This window comes from Amblyraja radiata, chromosome X, assembly GCF_010909765.2.
Source record: "Amblyraja radiata isolate CabotCenter1 chromosome X, sAmbRad1.1.pri, whole genome shotgun sequence".
Classification (NCBI taxonomy): Eukaryota; Metazoa; Chordata; class Chondrichthyes; order Rajiformes; family Rajidae; genus Amblyraja; species Amblyraja radiata.
In genome coordinates, this window is record NC_045999.1 from 15,488,121 (window position 1) to 15,507,073 (window position 18,953).

At 48.9% G+C, this 18,953-nt stretch overlaps 1 long non-coding RNA gene across 2 annotated transcripts; it reads right to left on the minus strand.

Moving 5' to 3' along the window:
- Positions 1–7,818: 7,818 nt before the first annotated feature.
- On the minus strand, positions 7,819–17,830 carry LOC116968276. Of its 2 annotated transcripts, none has more exons than XR_004410445.1 (4): positions 17,816–17,830; positions 17,554–17,586; positions 17,085–17,093; positions 7,819–7,843 (listed from the first exon to the last, which is right to left on the minus strand). It is a non-coding gene; the product is annotated as an uncharacterized LOC116968276 (long non-coding RNA). The 2 variants fall into 2 exon arrangements; XR_004410444.1 differs by lacking the exon at positions 7,819–7,843 and adding an exon at positions 16,952–16,971.
- Between the last annotated feature and the right edge of the window lie 1,123 nt (positions 17,831–18,953).

Below are 18,953 nucleotides of genomic sequence, written 5' to 3' on the forward strand. Positions count from 1 at the left end.
AACCAATCCCTGCAAACCTGTCCCTGCCTTCTTCAAAGTCTCCACTATTGTCCCTGTACCCTGGCTTGTTTTCACAGAGGCCCGGGACCGTTGGAGGCAGCGGAGGAGGGTCAGGGCGGTGAGTACTTAAATCGGGCACGGGGCTTGTTTTCACAGAGGCCCGGGACCGTTGGAGACAGTGGAGGAGGGTCAGGGCGGTGAGTACTTAAATCGGGCACGGGGCTTGTTTTCACAGAGGCCCGGGACCGTTGGAGACAGTGGAGGAGGGTCAGGGCGGTGAGTACTTAAATCGGGCACGGGGCTTGTTTTCACAGAGGCCCGGGACCGTTGGAGGCAGCGGAGGAGGGTCAGGGCTTACCAAATCCCGTAACGTTCCACACTCCATAGGGAGGGTTTCTGGGGAAGCCGCTGATTGGTGGAAGCAGACTAGAGGAAGCAGCTGATTGGGTGCGCCCTCAGGTTAGCATTTATGCTTTATGGTTAAAGGTTCAGTGCTTTAGTAAAGGTAAAGTGGGCTAAGGGTACAGTGGGCTAAGGGTACATTGGGCTAAAGGTACAGTGCTTTTTGTTTATATAATAAAGGTACAGTTTAAAGGGCAAGAGGGAGCAGTTGTTGTGAGTCAGATACCTGCTGATTTCTCCCAGCAGTTTCTATCGTATTGTACTGGTATCGGATCCAGGGTAAGGTGAGAGAATGACAGTCAGAGCAGTGTACTGTTCTGGATGTCAGATGTGGGAGGTCATGGTGTCGGATGGCCCTCCAGACGTCCACATCTGCACCAGGTGCAGAGAGATGGGGCTCCTAAGGGACCGTATTAGGTTCCTGGAGCAGCAGCTCGATGACCTCTGTCTTGTCAGGGAGAGTGACGAGGTCATAGAGGGGAGTTATAGGGAGGTGGTCACTCCAAAACCACAGGAGAGAGACATATGGGTCACGCTAAGGAAGGGCAAGGGGCAGAGGCAGGAACGAGGGAGTACTCCTATGTCGGTACACCTTGCAAATAAGTACTCCTGTTTGAGTACGGATGAGGATGACAGCCTGCCCGGGAGTAGCAACAGCGGTCGGGCCTCCAGCACAGAGACCGGCCCTGTTGCTCCGAAAGGTAGGGAAAAAAAGAAGAGGGCAATAGTAATTGGGGACTCTATTGTTAGGGGGTCGGATAGGCGTTTCTGTGGACGCAGTCGGGAGACCAGGATGGTGGTCTGCCTCCCTGGTGCCAAGGTCTCGGACGTGTCTCAACGCATCCAAGATATCCTGAAATCAGAGGGAGAGGAGCCTGAGGTCGTGGTACATATTGGTACAAATGACATAGGTAAAAAAAGTGAAGAGGTCTTGAAGGGAGGATTTAGGGTGTTGGGAGGAGAGTTAAGGAAAAGGACCAAAAAGGTGGCAATCTCAGGATTACTGCCTGTACCACGCGACAGTGAGAGTAAGAATGGAGCGAGGTGGAGGATAAATGCGTGGCTGAAAGACTGGTGCAGAGGGCAGGGATTCAAGTTTCTGGATCATTGGGACTTCTTTTGGGGAAGGTGGGACCTGTACAGAGAGGATGGGTTGCACTTGAACCCGAGGGGGACCAACATCCTGGCGGGGAAATTTGCAAAGGTCACTGGGGGGACTTTAAACTAGAATGGTTGGGGCGAGGGACTCAAATAGAGAAAGCTAGTAGACCGAATGGGAGGCAGGAAGCAGAAAAGGGAAGCACTCGGACACAAGAGGAGAAAGAAAAAAAAAGGAAATAAACAGAGAAGAAGAGACGGGGGGTTTCTTAAATGTGCATATTTTAATGCTAGGAGCATTGTAAGAAAGGTGGATGGGCTTAGAGTCTGGATAGACACATGGAAGTATGATGTTGTGGCGATCAGTGAAACATGGTTGCAGGAGGGCTGTGATTGGAAACTAAATATTCCAGGATTTCGTTGCTTCAGGTGTGATAGAATTGGAGGGGCAAGAGGTGGTGGTGTTGCATTGCTAGTCAGGGAAGATATTACAGCAGTGCTTTGGAAGGATAGATTGGAGGGCTCATCTAGGGAGGCTAGGGAGGCGGAAAATCAAAGTGTGACAGGAGGATCCAGAATGTGTGAAGATAAAGCTCTAGATGTAAAAGGGGCAAAAACGGAAAGGAAGGGTAGTAAAAATCATCTGAAAGTGCTTTATCTAAATGCACGGAGTATTCGAAATAAGATAGATGAATTAACGGTGCAATTAAGTATATATGGTTATGATATCGTGGCCATTACGGAGACATGGCTGCAAGGGGATCAGGACTGGGAGTTAAATATAGAGGGGTACTCGACAATTAGGAAAGATAGACAGGAAAGAAAGGGGGGAGGGGTGGCCCTTTTAATAAGGGAGGGAATAACGGCAATAGAGAGGAAGGATATTGCGTTGAAGGATCAGGATAGTGAAACAGCTTGGGTACAGATAGAGAATAACAAGGGGAAAAAAACACTAGTGGGTGTAATTTATAGACCTCCAAATAGCTGTGACGCTGTTAGTCAGAACATAAATCTGCAAATAGTTGACGCATGTAAAAAGGGAACTGCTGTAATCATGGGGGACTTCAATTTTCATATTAATTGGGCAACCAAACTGGGCAGGGTAGAATAGAGGAAGAGTTTATAGAATGTATTAGAGACGGGTTCCTAGAACAGTATGTCACAGAACCGACAAGGGGGGAGGCAATCTTGGATCTGGTCCTGTGTAATGAAGCAGGATTGATTAAAAATGTCATAGTTAGGGACTCGTTGGGAACAAGTGACCACAATATGGTCGAATTCCATATTCAAATAGAAGGGGAGCAGGTTGAAACTCAGGCTAGGGTGCTTAGTCTAAATAAGGGGGATTATGAAGGTATGAGGACTGAGCTGATCAAAGTTGACTGGGATAGCAGACTCAAGAATAAGACGGTACATGAGCAGTGGTGTACGTTTAAGGATCTACTGTATAACCTTCAAGAAAAATTTATTCCTATGAAGAAAAAAAGGGGTAAGGGTAAGAACAGTCAGCCATGGCTCAGTAAAACTATAAAGGATAGTATTCGGCTGAAGGCAAGGGCATATAAGGTAGCCAGAGATAGTGGGAGGGTAGAGGATTGGGAAGCATTTAAAGGTCAGCAAAGAATAACTAAGAGATTAATTAAGACGGGGAAAATAGACTATGAAAGGAATTTAGCGAACAACATAAAAACTAATAGTAAGAGTTTTTATAGCTATATAAAAAGAAAAAGGGTGGCTAAGGTGAACGTTGGTCCATTGGAGGGTGAGACTGGAGAGTTGTTGGTGGGGAACATGGAAATGGCAAAGGCATTAAACGAGTATTTTGTATCAGTCTTCACCATAGAAGACACAAAAAATATTCCAACGCTGGATAAACAGGGGGCGGTAGGAATGGAGGAGCTAAATACTATTAAGATCACCAAGGAGGTGGTATTAGGGAAATTAATGAGACTGAAGGAGGATAAATCCCCTGGGCCTGATGGATTACATCCAAGGGTCTTGAGGGAGATAGCGGTGGGGATTGTGGATGCATTGGTGATAATTTTCCAAAACTCCCTGGAGGCAGGAACGGTCCCAGTGGATTGGAAAATGGCCAATGTAACACCTATATTTAAAAAAGGAAGTAGACAGAAGGCGGGTAACTATAGACCGGTTAGTCTAACATCGGTGGTGGGTAAAATGTTAGAGACAATTATTAAAGAAACACTAACGGGGCACTTGGATAAACATGACTTCATCGGACAGAACCAGCATGGTTTTGTGAAGGGGAAATCCTGTGTAACGAATCTGCTCGAATTCTTTGAGGAAGTAACAACCCGGGTGGATAAAGGGGAACCGGTGGATGTGGTATACTTGGACTTCCAAAAGGCTTTTGACAAGGTGCCACATAAGAGACTATTGCTAAAAATAAAAAATTATGGGATTGGGGGTAATATATTAGCATGGGTAGAGGATTGACTGACAAATAGGAAGCAGAGAGTGGGGATAAATGGTTCATACTCGGGATGGCAACCGGTAACTAGCGGGGTTCCGCAAGGGTCGGTGCTGGGACCCCAGTTGTTCACAATTTATATAAATGATTTGGAGGAGGGAACCAAGTGTAATATATCAAAATTTGCGGACGATACAAAAATGGGAGGAAAAGTTGGGGATGAGGAGGATAGGAAGAGTCTGCAAATGGATATAGATAAGCTAGGTGAGTGGGCAACAACTTGGCAGATGAAATTTAATACTAATAAATGTGAGGTCATTCACTTTGGGAAAAAAATGATAGGGCAAGTTATTTTCTAAATGAGGAGGAGCTGCGTTGTAATGCAACGCAAAGGGATCTAGGGGTATTAGTACATGAATCACTAAAGGTCAGTATGCAGGTGCAGCAAGCAATCAGGAAGGCCAATGGAGTTTTGGCCTTTATTGCTAGGGGGATTGAGTATAAAAACATGGAGGTCTTGCTGCAGCTGTACACAGTATTAGTGAGACCACATTTGGAATACTGTGTACAGTTCTGGAGTCCATACTTAAGGAAGGATGTACTAGCCCTGGAGGCAGTGCAGCGAAGGTTTACAAGATTGATTCCTGCAATGAGGGGATTGACATATGAGGAAAGGTTAAGTAAGCTGGAGCTCTACTCTTTGGAGTTTAGGAGAATGAGAGGCGATCTCATTGAGACATATAAGATCGTGAGGGGCCTTGATCGGGTGGATGCACCGAGGATGTTCCCAATGATCGGGGAAACTAGAACTAGGGGACATAGTTGCAGAATAAGGGGGGGCTCTTTTAAAACTGAGATGAGGAAGAACTTCTTCACCAAGAGGGTGGTTAATTTATGGAATTCACTGCCCCAGGGAGCAGTGGAAGCAGAAACGTTAAATATATTTAAGTCTAGAATAGATGGTTTTTTAGCTGCCGAGGGGATAAGGGGCTACGGGGAGAGGGCAGGGATATGGACCTAGGTATGGTTAGTATAGTGAGACCTGAGTGATCTCCTGGACAAGTGTCGATCGCCTGGATTGGGGTCGGAGAGGAATTTCCCGGATTTTTTTTCCCGAATTGGACCTGGGTTTTTATCCGTTTTTTTGCCTCCCCCAGGAGATCACGCGGTTCTTGGGGTGGAGAGGGGTGATAGCGGTATGAAGGGGAGGGTAGTGTCTTGTGTTCTGTGTCTTGTGTCTACTGTTTGTGGGTAAGTGTGTCTGTTTAGTGTTCAGCCATGAGCGAATGGCGGTGCGGGCTCGACGGACCTGGTGGTCTACTCTCGCACCTACTTTCTATGTTTCTATGTTTCTATGTTACCCCAAAAGACAAGGATTACTGGTCTTAACGACGACAGTCCTGTTGCACTGTTGGGGTGTGATGTCACAATGCCCAATGTTCAAATACATTGTTGCCATAGAGGGAGTACAGAGAAGGTTCACCAGACTGATTCCTGGGATGTCAGGACTTTCATATGACGAAAGACTGGATAGACTCGGCTTGTACATGCTAGAATTTAGAAGATTGAGGGGGTATCTTATAGAAACGTACAGAATTCTTAAGGGGTTGGACAGGCTAGATGCAGGAAAATTGTTCCAGATGTTGGGGAAGTCCAGAACAAGGGGTCACAGTTTAAGGATAAGGGGTAAATCTTTTAGGACCGAGATGAGAAAAACATTTTTCACACAGAAAGTGGTGAATCTCTGGAATTCACTGGCACAGTTTACCTACCATCCCTTACTCCTCCAAGCTGGCTACCTCCTAACACTTACTCCCTCAAGCTATCTACCTCCCATCCTTTACTCCCAAGCTAGCAACTTCTCATCTTTACTGTCCCATGCTGGCTACCTCCCTTTTCCCTTACTCCCCCAAGCTGGCTTCCTCCGAACCCTTACTCCCCCAAGCGGTGATCATGACAGAAGCCACTTCGTGGCGATTCCTGGAAGCGATGACACGATGCACTCTGTGATACTTCGGGCGACGATTCTGTCAAGATGTTGGACGACGACAGAAGCCAACAGCGAGCTACATCGTCTGAAACACGAGCGAACACACATCCCCTAGCTGTGGGAACCTGCCATTCCCCTTACTCCACCAAGCTGGTAACCTCCCTTTCCTCTTACTTCCCCAAGCTGGTTACCTCCCATTGCCCATACTTCCTCAAGCTGGCAATCTCCCCACCCATTACTCCTATTCACCTTACTCCCCAAGCTGCATACTCCCATTCCCCTTACTCCATCAAGCTGGCTACCTCCTATCCCTTAATCCCCCAAGCTGCCTTCCTCCCAACCATTAGCACCCGAAGCTAGCTACCTCCCATTCCCCTTACTTCCCAAACCTGGCTTCTTCCGATTCCCCTTGCTCGCCAAGGCATGCTATCACCTCCCATCCCATAATCCCCAATGTGGCTTCCTCCCATTCCCCATAATCCCCAAGCTGGCTGCCTCCCATTCCTTACTCAGCCAAGCTGTCTACCTCCCATTCCCCTTACTGCAACAAACCGGCTACCTCCCATCCCTTAACCCCCAGGCTGGCTACCACATTCCCATTACCACCCCCCCCCCCCAGCTGGGTTCCTCCCATTCCCTTACTCCCCCAGGTTGGCTGCCTCGCATCCCTCACTCGACCAAGTTGGCTAACTCCTATCCGTTACCACTCCAAGCAACGTTTCTCTCATCCCTTACCCCCCCCCCCCCCCCCCCCCACCCCCAAGCTGGCTACCCTCCCATCCCTTACACTCCCAAGATGGCTTCCTCTCACCCCTTACTCGCACTAGCTGACTACCACCATTTCCCCTTTTCCTCCAAACTGGTTACCTCCCATTCCTTTTATCTCATATCTGGCTACCTCCCATTCCTTTTTTCCGCCAAGCCGGCTACCTCCCATTCTCCTTACTCCCCCAGGCCGGCTACCTCCCATCCATTACTCCCCAAAGCTGAGTACCTCCCATTACTCTTACTCCCCCCCCCCAAGCTGGATCCCTCCCCACGCCTTACTGCACAAACTGGCTACCTCCCATTCCCCTTAATCCTCGAAACTGGCTTCCTACCCACCCCTTAGCCCCCCTAGCTGCCTCCCAACAATTCCCCTTTCTCCGCCAAGCTGGATATCTCCCATCGTTTCCTCCCCAAGTTGGCTCACTCCCATTCGCCTTAGTCCTCCAAGCTCGCTTCCTCACATCCCTTACTCCCCCCCAAGCGGGCTACCTCCCTCCCTCTTATTCCCCCAGGCTGACTACCTCTCTTTCCTCTTACTAACCCCAAGCTGTCAATGTCCCATTCCCCTCACTCCCCCAAGCTGGTTGCCTCCATACCCTTACTCCACCAATCTGCCTTCCTCTCTTCCATCACTCCCCCAAGCTGGTCACCTCCCATCCCCTATATCTACTGTCTGGCTACCTCCCATTCCTTTCTCTTGGAAACTGGCTACCTCCCATCAACCCCTTAGTCCCACTAGCTGGCAACTTCGCATCCTTGCCCTACCAAGCTGGCTACATCCCTTTGAACCTTACTGGCTTCCTCCCACCCCTTACTTCCCCAAGCGGGGATCATGACAGAAACCTCCTCGTGGCGATTCCTGTAAGCGACGACACGATGCACTCTGTGATGCTTCGGGCGACGATACTGTCAACACGTTTAACGACGACAGAAGCCAACAACGAACGACATCGTCTATAAAAAGAGCGAATAAACTCCACAAAGCTGTGGGAACCTGCCATTCCCCTTACTCCACCAAGCTGGTAACCACTCACCCACCTTACTTCCCAGAGCTGGCTAGCTCCCATTCCCCATACTTCCTCAAGCTGGCAATCTTCCCACCCATTACTCCCATTCCCCTCGCTCTTCTAAGCTGGCTCCCTCCCATCCCTTTACTCCTCCAAGTTAGCTTCCTCCCATTTGCCTTTCCCCCCCAAGCTAGCTTCTTCCGATTCCCCTTGCTCTCCCAAGGTGGCTCCCTCCCATGCCTTACTCCCCAATGCCGGCCACTTCCTCTCCCTTACTCCCCCAAGCTGGCTTTGTCCCTCCCCTTACTCCCCCAAGCTGGTTCCCTCCCATCCCTTACTCGCCCAAGGTGGCTACCATCCTTACTCCCGCAAGCTAGCTAACTCTCATTCCACTTACTCTGCAAAGCTGCCTCCCTCCCATCCCGTAATTCCCAAAACTGGGGCTAACTCCCATCCCATTTACTCCCTGCACCAAGCTGGCTTCCTCCCATCCATTACTCCCCCAAAATGGATCCCTCCCACACCCCGCCCCCAGCTGGCACCTCCCTCCCCCTTACACCCCAAGCTGTCTTACTCAGATCCCTCTTACTCCCCCAAACTAGCTACTCCTATCCCTGACGTCTACAAGCTGGCTCCATCCCATCCCTTACTCCCCCTGCTGGTTTCCTCCCATCCTTTAATCCTCCAACTTGGCTTCCTCCAATTTTTCTTACTCCTCCAAGCTGGGTACCTCCTATCCATTACTCCACCAAGTTGGCTTCTTCCCATTCGCCGCATTCCCACACGCTGGCTACCTCCAATCGCTCAGTCGCCGCCCCCAAGCTGGCTTCCCCCCTTCCTTTACTCCCCAAGTTGCTTTCTTCCCACCCCTTACTCCCCCCCCCCCCCTCACACCCAAGGTGGCTTCCTCACATCACTTACTAACCCAAGCTGGCTTACTCATATTCCCCTTACTCCCCCAAACTATCTGCCTCCCATCCCTTAAAACAACCAAGATTACTACCACACTCCCCTTATTCCAGCAAGCTGGCTACCTCCCTCCACTTATTCCTCCACCATGCTGGTCACCTCCCCTCCCTCACTCCCCAAGCTAGCCGGCTACCTCCCATTCCTCACTGGATGCTGGATCCCATGCTGGGTAACTCCCATTCGCCATACAACCCAAATCTGCCTTCCTCCCATCCCTTACTCTCCCAAACGGGGATCATGACAAAAGCCTCCCTGTGGCGATCCCAGGAAGCGACGAGGTGATGTACGATGTTCTGTCAACATGTTGGACGACGACAGAAGCCAACGGCGAGCTACATCGTCTGACACATGAGCAAACGAACATCCCCAAGCTGGAAAACTCCCAGCCCCCTTACTCCCCCAAGCTGGCTACCCCCCCCCCCCAAGATGGATACCTTCCATCCCGTACACAAGCTGACTACCTCTCACCCCTTACCTCCTCCCCCAAGCGGGATTACCCCGATTCCCCTTACCGCCCCAAACTGGCTGCCTCCCATCCCTAACACCCCCAAGCGGGCTAACGCACTTCCCCTTACTCTCACAGTTGTCCTCCTGCCGTTCGCCTTATTCCACATGCTGGCTACCTCACATACCTGACTACCCAAAGCTGACACCCTCCCATCCATTACTCCCTCCAAGCTGCCTTTCTCCCAACCCTTACCCCCACCCAAGCTGGATTCCTCCCTTCCATTACTCCCGCAAGTTGCCTTCTTCCCATCCCTTACTCCCCCAAGCTGGCTACCTCCCTCCCCTTACACCCCCAAGCTGGCTACTTCTCTTTCCTCTTACTAACACAAGCTGTCAACCTCCCATTACCCTTATTCCCCCAAGCTAGCTACCTCCCGTTCCCCATACTTCCTCAAACTGGCAATCGTCCCACCCATTACTCTCATTCCCCTTGCTCTACAAAGCTGGCTACATCTCATCACTTACATCCCCCAAGTTGACTTCCTCCCATTTACCTTTCTCCCCCAAGGTAACTAACTGCATCCAATTCCTTCCCCCCCACCCCCCAGCTGGCTACCTCCCCATCCATTTCTCCCCCACGCTGTATACCTCCATCCATTAGTCCTGCTAGCTACTTCACCCCTTTTACTCCGCAAGCTGGCTAACTCCTATTCCCTTTACTCCTCCAAGCAGGCTCCCACCTTTATTTCCACAAGCTGACTACTTAGCAGCCCTTACTTCCATAAGCTGGCTTCCTATCATCACTTACTCCCCCTAGCTGCCTACCAATCATTTAACCTTCTCCCGCAAGCTGGCTTCATCCCTCCCCTTATCCCCCAAACCGACTAGCTCCCATCTCTTACTCCCCGAAGCTCTCCAACTCCCGTTCCGCTTACTCCTCCAAGCTGTCTTCCTCCCATACCCCTTACTTCCCCAAGCTGGATACCACCCAACCCTTATTTCTCATATCTGGCTACCACCCATTCCCTTTTCCCGGCAGCTGGCTGCCTCCCATCCCTTAATACCCTGTAGCGGCAGATGTTTCATATCTTTCAGGTAATTAGCACCCTAGCCGCTAATTGGATGAGAATGGATAAGGGGAATAACTTCGATACGCATGCAAGCTGCCTCAGAGACCTTCAAAGCTTCTCCATTCATAAAGCTTCAACACACAGTCTTTTGATGAATATTTGCTTTATTGTTGGTAGAAAACAGTAAAATACATCCAAGGTTTTCCGACTTGTTACTACAATCTTCTTCTAACTCCAGCTTATTACTTTAGATATTAGAAAGCTCCTCGTGTCTCCGTAACAATGACATGGTCGAAGGATTAACCTTCTCCTTCGTCTCTCCAAACTAATCTAAAAGCTAAACTTCTGCGCAAGCAGTTCAGATGCAAACACGCCCAAAACACGTCATAAATCCCACCCACATTATAACGGGCAGTCTAAAATTTAAAGGCACATGCCATTCACAATGACATGCAAAACAGGCCAAATGGCCACATCATGCCCTAATTGTTCCGAATACATAATGTGGCAGTTACTAATAAACATCAAAAAAGTGCCATAAAGGCTTAACATATATCAAAAGCAAAAGGTTAGGGAATAAATCCCACCCCTGTAGCTCCGCAGAAATCAAACCCCGGTCTCCCGCGTGACAGGCTGGGATACCAACCGAGGAAAAAATAGCATGCACTATAAATCTGCAATCACAATTCTTTTGGCTCCTCCATCTTCACGTTCGCCTTCTAGAAGCAAGCACAACTTGGCCATTGGTCTTATTAAAACATTGTTTTTTGTTTTTTGTCGCACCATACGCACCAAACCCCGAACATCAGGCATGATTTCTAGTATGCTTCCCATTAACCAAGAACCTCGAGGTGCTGTAGAGTCAGCTACTAACACAATGTCACCTGGAACAAAGTTCATATTAATCCTTTGCCATCGTTGTCGTTATTGGATTAAAGGCAAATACTCTTGTATCCATCTCCTCCAAAAAAGATTTGCCATATATTGTACTTGTTTCCATCTAAGTTTCATATATAAATCCTCTTTTACAAAAAGCCCAGGTGGTAGTGTTGGTTTGGTTTCCAGCAGAAGAATATGATTTGGTGCAAGTACTTCCAGGTCATAATAGGTCGATCGTTTAAAATCGCCTCAATTTCACAAAACAGAGTTTGTAACCCTTCGTCGTCCAAAATGTGTTGTCTAAGAACGGAGCGCAGCATATTTCGTACTATATGATTTAATCGTTCCCAAATGCCGCCATGATGGGAACCCATCGGAAGATTAAAGTTCCATGTTATGCCTTGTTGAAGCATAGTATTTTGGATGTTATCCTGATTTAAGTCTTTGAGTGCCTTTTTTAGTTCCCTATCCGCTCCAACGAAATTTGAACCATTATCCGATCTTAACGAAATAACTTGACCCCGTCGACAAATAAATCTCCTTAATGCTTGAATACATGAGTCCGTGTCAAGTGTAGATGCAACTTCAAGATGTACTGCTCTACTTGCCATACAAGTGAAGATCACACCTTTCACAAAGCTACGTCCTCTCTTAACCTCCATAGGACCAAAATAATCCACCCCCACATCTGTGAATGGAGGTTTGTCTGGAGTGATCCTCTGCAAAGGTAAGTCTGCCAACTTCTGGATACCAAGTTTTCCACGCTCTCGCTTGCATATGATACAATATTTTATTATCTTTCTTGCTGCCGAATTAGCCTTGGTGACCCAATATTTTTTACGAAGTTGGGATAGCATATCATTTCTTCCTCCATGTCAGATTTGTTCATCAATATGCCGTATTAATAATGTCGTTATGTAAAAGTCCTTAGCGAGAATGATAGGACGTTTCATTTTTTCGGGCATTGCCAATCTGTTTGGGCGTCCACCCATCCGCAGAAGATCTCCTTCCCAGATTGGGTCGAGCTTATACAATTGACTACTTCTTTTTACCCCCTGTCCTCCAGTTTCCAATGTTAATATTTCTTATTTATATTTCTGTCTTTGACAGAAAGATATGATCGCATTTTCTGCCTTGAGGAGATTTTAAACTTAAAAAACTTGCATCTGGCCTTTAATCTCCTTTTCCCGTTCATCAGGATTCTCCTCCAGGATACTTTCTGTTATTTGTCTCTTTTTTCCGAATCGTCAGCACTAATCTTGTTTTTATTTTAAGAAACCAGGCTACCGATGTTATCAATTTATTCAATGATGAAAAGTGGGTAATTAAATTGTTCACGGTGTCGTATGAGTTTTTAGCAATCACATTCACCGAAATGTTTTGTTTAATTTCCGAATCATTTATAGAGATTTCAAATCCGAGCTCAAGCTTTGGCCATTCTCTGCTTGGTTCACAAAGAAACTTTGGCCCATTGATCCATCTCTTGTTATTAAGAAAGCAATTTGCTGTTAGTCCCCTAGAGGTTTGGTTCGCAGGATTTTCCTTTGTATTAACATATCTCCATTGAGAAACATTAGTAGCTCCCAGTACAAAGGAGACTCTATTTGCAACAAATGTCATAAAACGTTTGTTTTCATTGTTAATGTATTTCAGAACCGTAGTGCTATCGGTCCAGAAGATAGATTCTTCCAGTTGGAACTGTAGTTCCTTTTGCAGCATTATGTCATTTTAACAGCTAAGACTGCTGCTGCAAGTTCCATTCTGGGAATCGTCATTTACTTCAGTGGTGCTACTCTGGCATTTCCCATTAAGAATGCAACATGCACTCTTTTGTTTACATTTTGTAGTCTTAAGTATGAAACAATCCCATAACCACTTTCACTGGCATCCGAAAAATGATGCAGTTGTGCACTTCCGATCTTACCAAAGTTTTTAGGCTTTATGCACCGATCTACCATGACTTTGAAATGTTATGGAGGTCAGTCCAACTTCTGTCCAACTTTGCGAGGATGTTTGAGTTATACTCTCATCCCAACCAAGTTTTTCCCTAAACAGATTTTATAAAATTAACTTGGCTGGCAGTGTAAATGGTGCAAGAAATCCCAAAGGATCGTATATTGAGCCAATCACAGATAAGATACCTCTTCTTGTGCATGGTCGTTCCTGAATCGACAATTTAAACTTAAACACATCCGTTTCCACGCACCAGTGCAGTCCCAGTGCTCTTTCCATTGGCAAGTTATCTTTATCTAAATCCAACTCCTTGGTTTCTTCCGCTCTGTGATCTGGTGGAATGCTTTCAAAAACAGCACGATTGTTGCTGATCCACTTGGTAAGTACAAATCCACCCTTATTGCAGAGAGAGGTCAGGTGTTTCACCATTTGAATTGCCTCTAACTCAGTAGATATGCATTTTAGGCAATCGTCCACGTAAAAATTATTTATCAAAGTGGAAATTATCTCAAAGCGAAATTCGCACAACTTGGAGATGACACTGCTCCGAAGAGATGTACTTTCATTCGGTAATCAACAAGACCTTGCTGCACATCCCCTTCAGGCCACCATGAGAATCGCAGATAATCAATATGTTTACCAGCGATTTTCACTGGATGAAACATTGATCTGATATCAGCCATCAAAGCAACCGGTTCTTGCCTAAATTTGATGAGAACTCCAATGAGTGAGTTGTTAAGGTCTGGACCTTGCAATAGTTCACTGTTAAGCGATGTCCCTTTATAGACTGCAGCGCAGTCAAAGACCACCCTCAATGTCACTTTCTTCGAGTGATACACCCCATGGTGCGGAATATACCAGATCTCTCCATCATCTCGATATAATTGATTCGTTGGTATCTTTTCGGCATAATCATTATTAATCATATTCTGTAATAAGGATGTATATTCCTCTTGAAATTTCGTGTTCTTAACAAACTTAAGTTTCAAATTCTGAATACGCTGTTCAGCCATATGACGACTATTCGGTAAATTAACACTTTCTTGCTTGAAAGGTAAGTCCAAACAATAATGGTCATTTTTCGTCTTAACTGAATGGTTCATAATATCTAAGAATTTTAATTCTTCTCTAGACAATTCTTCAGATTCATGGCTGGTACGTTCATTGAAGTCATGATTATATTGCTTCATTAATAGCTTTTCCAATTTACCTGTAGATATTTGGTTAACAGCAACGGCACGGCAATTCATTTTGCTGGTGCTTCCCTTATTCTTACACAGTGACATGGTCGAAGGATTAACCTTCTCCATCGCCTCCCCAAACTAATCTAACAGCTAAACTTCTGCGCAGTTAAACTGCAAACACGCTCAAAACACGTCATAAATCCCACCCACATTATAACGGGCAGTCTAAAATTTAAAGACACATGCCATCCACCATGACATGCAAAACAGGCCAAATGGCAACTACATGCCCCAAGCTGGCTAACAAACTTCACCCTTACTGGCTCCCTCCTATCCCTTACACCACTAATCTGGCTTCCTCCCTTCCTTTACTCCCCAAGTTTCTTTCTTCCAATCCCTTACCACCCCCAAGCTGCCTTCCTGCCATCTCTTACACGCCCAGGATGGCTACCTTCCCCCCTTACTCCCCCAAGCTTGAAACCACCCTCTCCCCTTACTCTGAAGCGGTTGGACAGGCTAGATGCAGGAAGATTATTCCCGATGTGGGGGAAGTCCAGAACTAGGGGTCACAGTTTAAGGATAAGAGGGAAGACTTTTAGGACCGAGATGAGGAAATCATTTTTTCACAGATAGTGGTGAATCTGTGGAATTCTCTGCCACAGAAGGTAGTTGAGGCCAGTTCATTGGCTATATTTCATAGGGAGTTAGATGTGGCCCTTGTGGCTAAAGGGAGAAGACAGGGATGGGATACTGAGTTGGATGATCAGCCATGATCATATCAAATGGCGGTGCAGGCCCGAAGGGCCGAATGGCCTACTCCTGCACCTATTTTCTATGTTTCTATGTTTCACCCAAGCTGGCTCCCTCTCTTTCCCCATACTCCCCCAAGCTATCACCCTCCCATTCTTTACTCCCCCAAGCTGGTCACCTCCCAACCTTTATTCCTCCTATATGACTACCTCCCATTCCTTTCTCCAGGAAGCTGGCTGCCTCCCATCCCTTACTCACCCAAGCTGGCAACATCGCATCCTTACAACCCCAAGCTGGTAACCTCCCTTTTCCCTTACCCTCCCCCCCCCTCCCAAGTTGTCTTCCTCCCATCCCTTACTCTCCCCCAAGCGGGAATCGTGACATAATCCTTCTCGTGGCGATTCCTGGAAGCGACGACTCCATGCCCGACAGAAGCCAACAGCGAGTTTCATTGTCTGAAATACGAGCAAACAAACACCACAAAGCTGTGAGAACCTGTCATTCCCTTTACACCCCCAGGCTGGCAATCTCCCATTTCTCCAATCTCCCTACAATCTCCCATTTCTCCAATCTCCCTACACTTCCCATTCTATAACACCTTCAAGCTGGCAATCTCCCCATCCTTTACTCCCATTCACCTTATTACCCCAAGTTGGCTGCCTCCCATTCCCCTTACTCCCCCAAGCTGGCTACCTCCCATCCCTTACTCCCCCAAGCTGGCTACCTCTCTGGCCCCTTACTCACCCATGTTGCCTACCTCCCATGCCCCTTACTTCCCCAAGATGGCTTTCTCCCATCCCTTACTCCCCCAAGTTGACTTCCTTCAATTCGCCTTACTCCCCCAAATTGCCTTCCTCCCATCCCTTACCACACCAAGCAGGCATCCTCCCTTCCCTTGCCCCCCAAGTTACCTTTCTCACATCCATTATCCGACCAAGTTGGCTTCCTCCCATTTGCCTTACTCCGCCAAGCTTACTACCTCACATTCCTTACTCCCCCAAGCTGGAAACCTCCTAACCCTTACATCCCCAAGCTGGCTAACTCCCATTTCCCTTACTGCCCCACGCTGGCTTCTTCCGATTCCCCTTAATCTCCCAAGCTCTCTACCTCCCTTTCCCCTTAAGCCCACAAGTTGGCTACCTCCTATCCCTTACTCCCCAAGATGGCTAACTCCCATTTCCCTTAATCCCCCAAACTGGCTACCTCCCATTCCCCTTACTCCCCCAAACTGGCTCTCTCCCATTCCCCCACAAGCTGGCTACCCCCCATCCCTTACTCCCCCAGCTAGCTACCTCCCATTCGCCTTACTCTGCCAAGCTGGCTTCCCTCAATCCCCCAAGCTGCCATCCTCCGATTCCTTAACCGCCAAGCTGGCTACCTCCCTCCCCTTACTCCCCCGAATTGGCTACCTCCCTTTCATCTTACTAACCCAATCTGTCAAACTTCCATTCCCTTTACGCACCCCCCAGGCTTCGCTACTACCCTTTCCCCTTACTCATCCTCTCATTACCCTTACGCCCCAAGATAGCAATCTCCCATTCCCCTTACTCCACAAACCTGCCTTCCACCCATCCCTTACTCCCCCAAGCGCCTCCTCGTGGCGACCCCTGGAAGCGATGACGCGATGTAAGATGTGACGCGTCTGGCGACTGTTCTGTCAACATGTTGGACGACGACCGAAATCCACCAGCGAGCTACATCTTCTGACACACGAGCGAACGAATACCTCCAAGCTGGGAACCTGCAATTCCCCTTACTCCCCCCAAGTTGACTACGTCCCATCCCTTACTCCCCAGGCTGTCTACCTCCCATTCCCCATACGCCCCCAAGCTGACTCCCTCCCATCCCTCACCCAGATGGCTCCCCCCCCCCCCCAGGCAGGCTACCCCCACCCCTTAATCCCACAATCTGGCTTACTCCGATTCCCCTTACTCCGCTAAACTGGCTGCCTCCCATCCCTTACTCCCTAAGATGGCTAACTCCCATTGCTTGCTCCCCCACGCTGCCTTCCTCCCATCCCTTACTCCCCCAAACTGGCTAACACACTTTCACCATACACCCCCAGCTGGCTTCCTCGCATTCGCTATACTCCCCCAAGCTGCCTTCCTCCGGTCCCTTACCCGCCAAGCTGGCTACCTCCCTCCCCTCACTCCCTCCAAGCTGGCTATCTCCCATCCCTTACTCCCAAATACTGGCCAACTCCCATCCCTCACTCCCCAACCCGGTGAACTCCCATATCCATTACTCCCCACAGCTCGCTACATCCCATTCCCCCGACTTCCCCCGAGCTCGCTTCCTCCCAATCTACTTACTCCCCCAAGCTGGCTACCTGCCATTCCCCTATTCCCTCAAGCTGGCTTCCTCCCACCCCTTACACCCCCTAGCTGCCTACCAACCATTCCCCTTCTCCTCCAAGCTGGCTGTCTCCCATCCTTTCTTCACCCATGTCGGTGCCCTCCCATTCGCCCTACTCCCTCAAGTTGACTTCCTCCCATTCCTTCCTCCCCCAAACTGGCTTCCTCTCATCCCTTTATCTCCCCCAAGCTGGCTACCTCCCATTCCCCTCACTCCCGCAAGATTTTTACCAACCTTTACCCTTGCTCACCCAAGCTGGCTCCCTCCCATCCCTTACATTCGCCTTACTCGCCCAATCTGCCTTAGCCCCATCCCTTACTCCCTCAAGCGGGTATCACGACAGAAGCCTCCTCGTGGCGATCCCTGGATGCGACGACGCGATGCGCTCTGTGACGCGTCAGGCGAATGTTCTGTCAACACGTTGGACGACGAAAGAAGCCAACAGCAAGTGGCTTTGTCCGAAACACAAGCGATCAAACACCCCCAAGCTGGGAACCTCCCAATCCCCTTACTCCCCCAAGCTGGCTACCTCCCATCCCCCTTACTCCTCTAAGCTTGCTAGTTCTCATTGCCCTTACTCCACCAAACTGGCTTCCTCCCATCCCTTCCCCACCACCCCCCCCCCCCCCCCCCCCGAAAGTTGGCTACCTCCCATTTCCCATACTCACTCAAGCTTGCTTCCTCCCAGCCTTACTGCCCCAGACTGGCTACCTCCATTTCCCCATACTCACTTAAGCTGTCATCTTCCTATTCCCATTACCATAGCAGAAGCCTCCGCGTGGCGATTCCTGGAAGCGACGACAGGATGCACTCTGTGACGCTTCGGGCTTCGATTCTGTCAACAAGTTGGACGACGAAAGAAGCCAACAGCGAGCTACATTGTCTAAAAATTGTCCATTCCCCTTACTCCCCCAAGCTTGCTCCCTCCACGCCTTTACCCACAACCCCCCCCCCCCGAAGCAGGCTCCACCCCCATCCCTTGCCCACCCCCTCTCCCGCAAGTTGGCTACCTCCCATCCCCGTTACTTCCTCAAGCTGGCTTTCTCCCATCCCTTACTGCCGCAGACTGCCTACCTCCATTTCCCCTTACTCACCCAAGCTGTCATCCTCCCAATCCCCTTATTCCCCGAAGCTGGCTACCTCCCATCCCTTAATTCCCCAAGTTGGCTTCCTCCTATTCACGTTAGTACCCCAAGCTGCGTTCCTCCCATCCTTTACCTTACCCCCCCCCCCCCACCAAGCTGGCTTCCTCCCATTCCCCTTACTCCCCCAAGGTGGCTACATCCCATTCCGTATTACTCCTTATATTTCCACCTCCCATTGCTTTCTCTCGGAAACTGGCTGCCTCCCATCCATTACTTCCCCAAGCTGGCAACCTCCCATCCTTACACCCCCCAGGCTGGCTACTTCCCTTTTCCCTTACTCCCCAAGCTGGCTTTCTCCCATCCCTTACTCATGGCAGGAGCCTCCGCGTGGCGATTCCTGGAAGCGACGACAGGATGCATTCTGTGACGCGTCGGGCTTCGATTCTGTCAATAAGTTGGACGACGACAGAAGCCAGCAGCGAGCTACATTGTCTGAAAATTGTCCATTCCCTTACCCCCACAAGCTGGTTCCCTGCACTCCTTACCCCCCCCCCCCCCCCAGCTG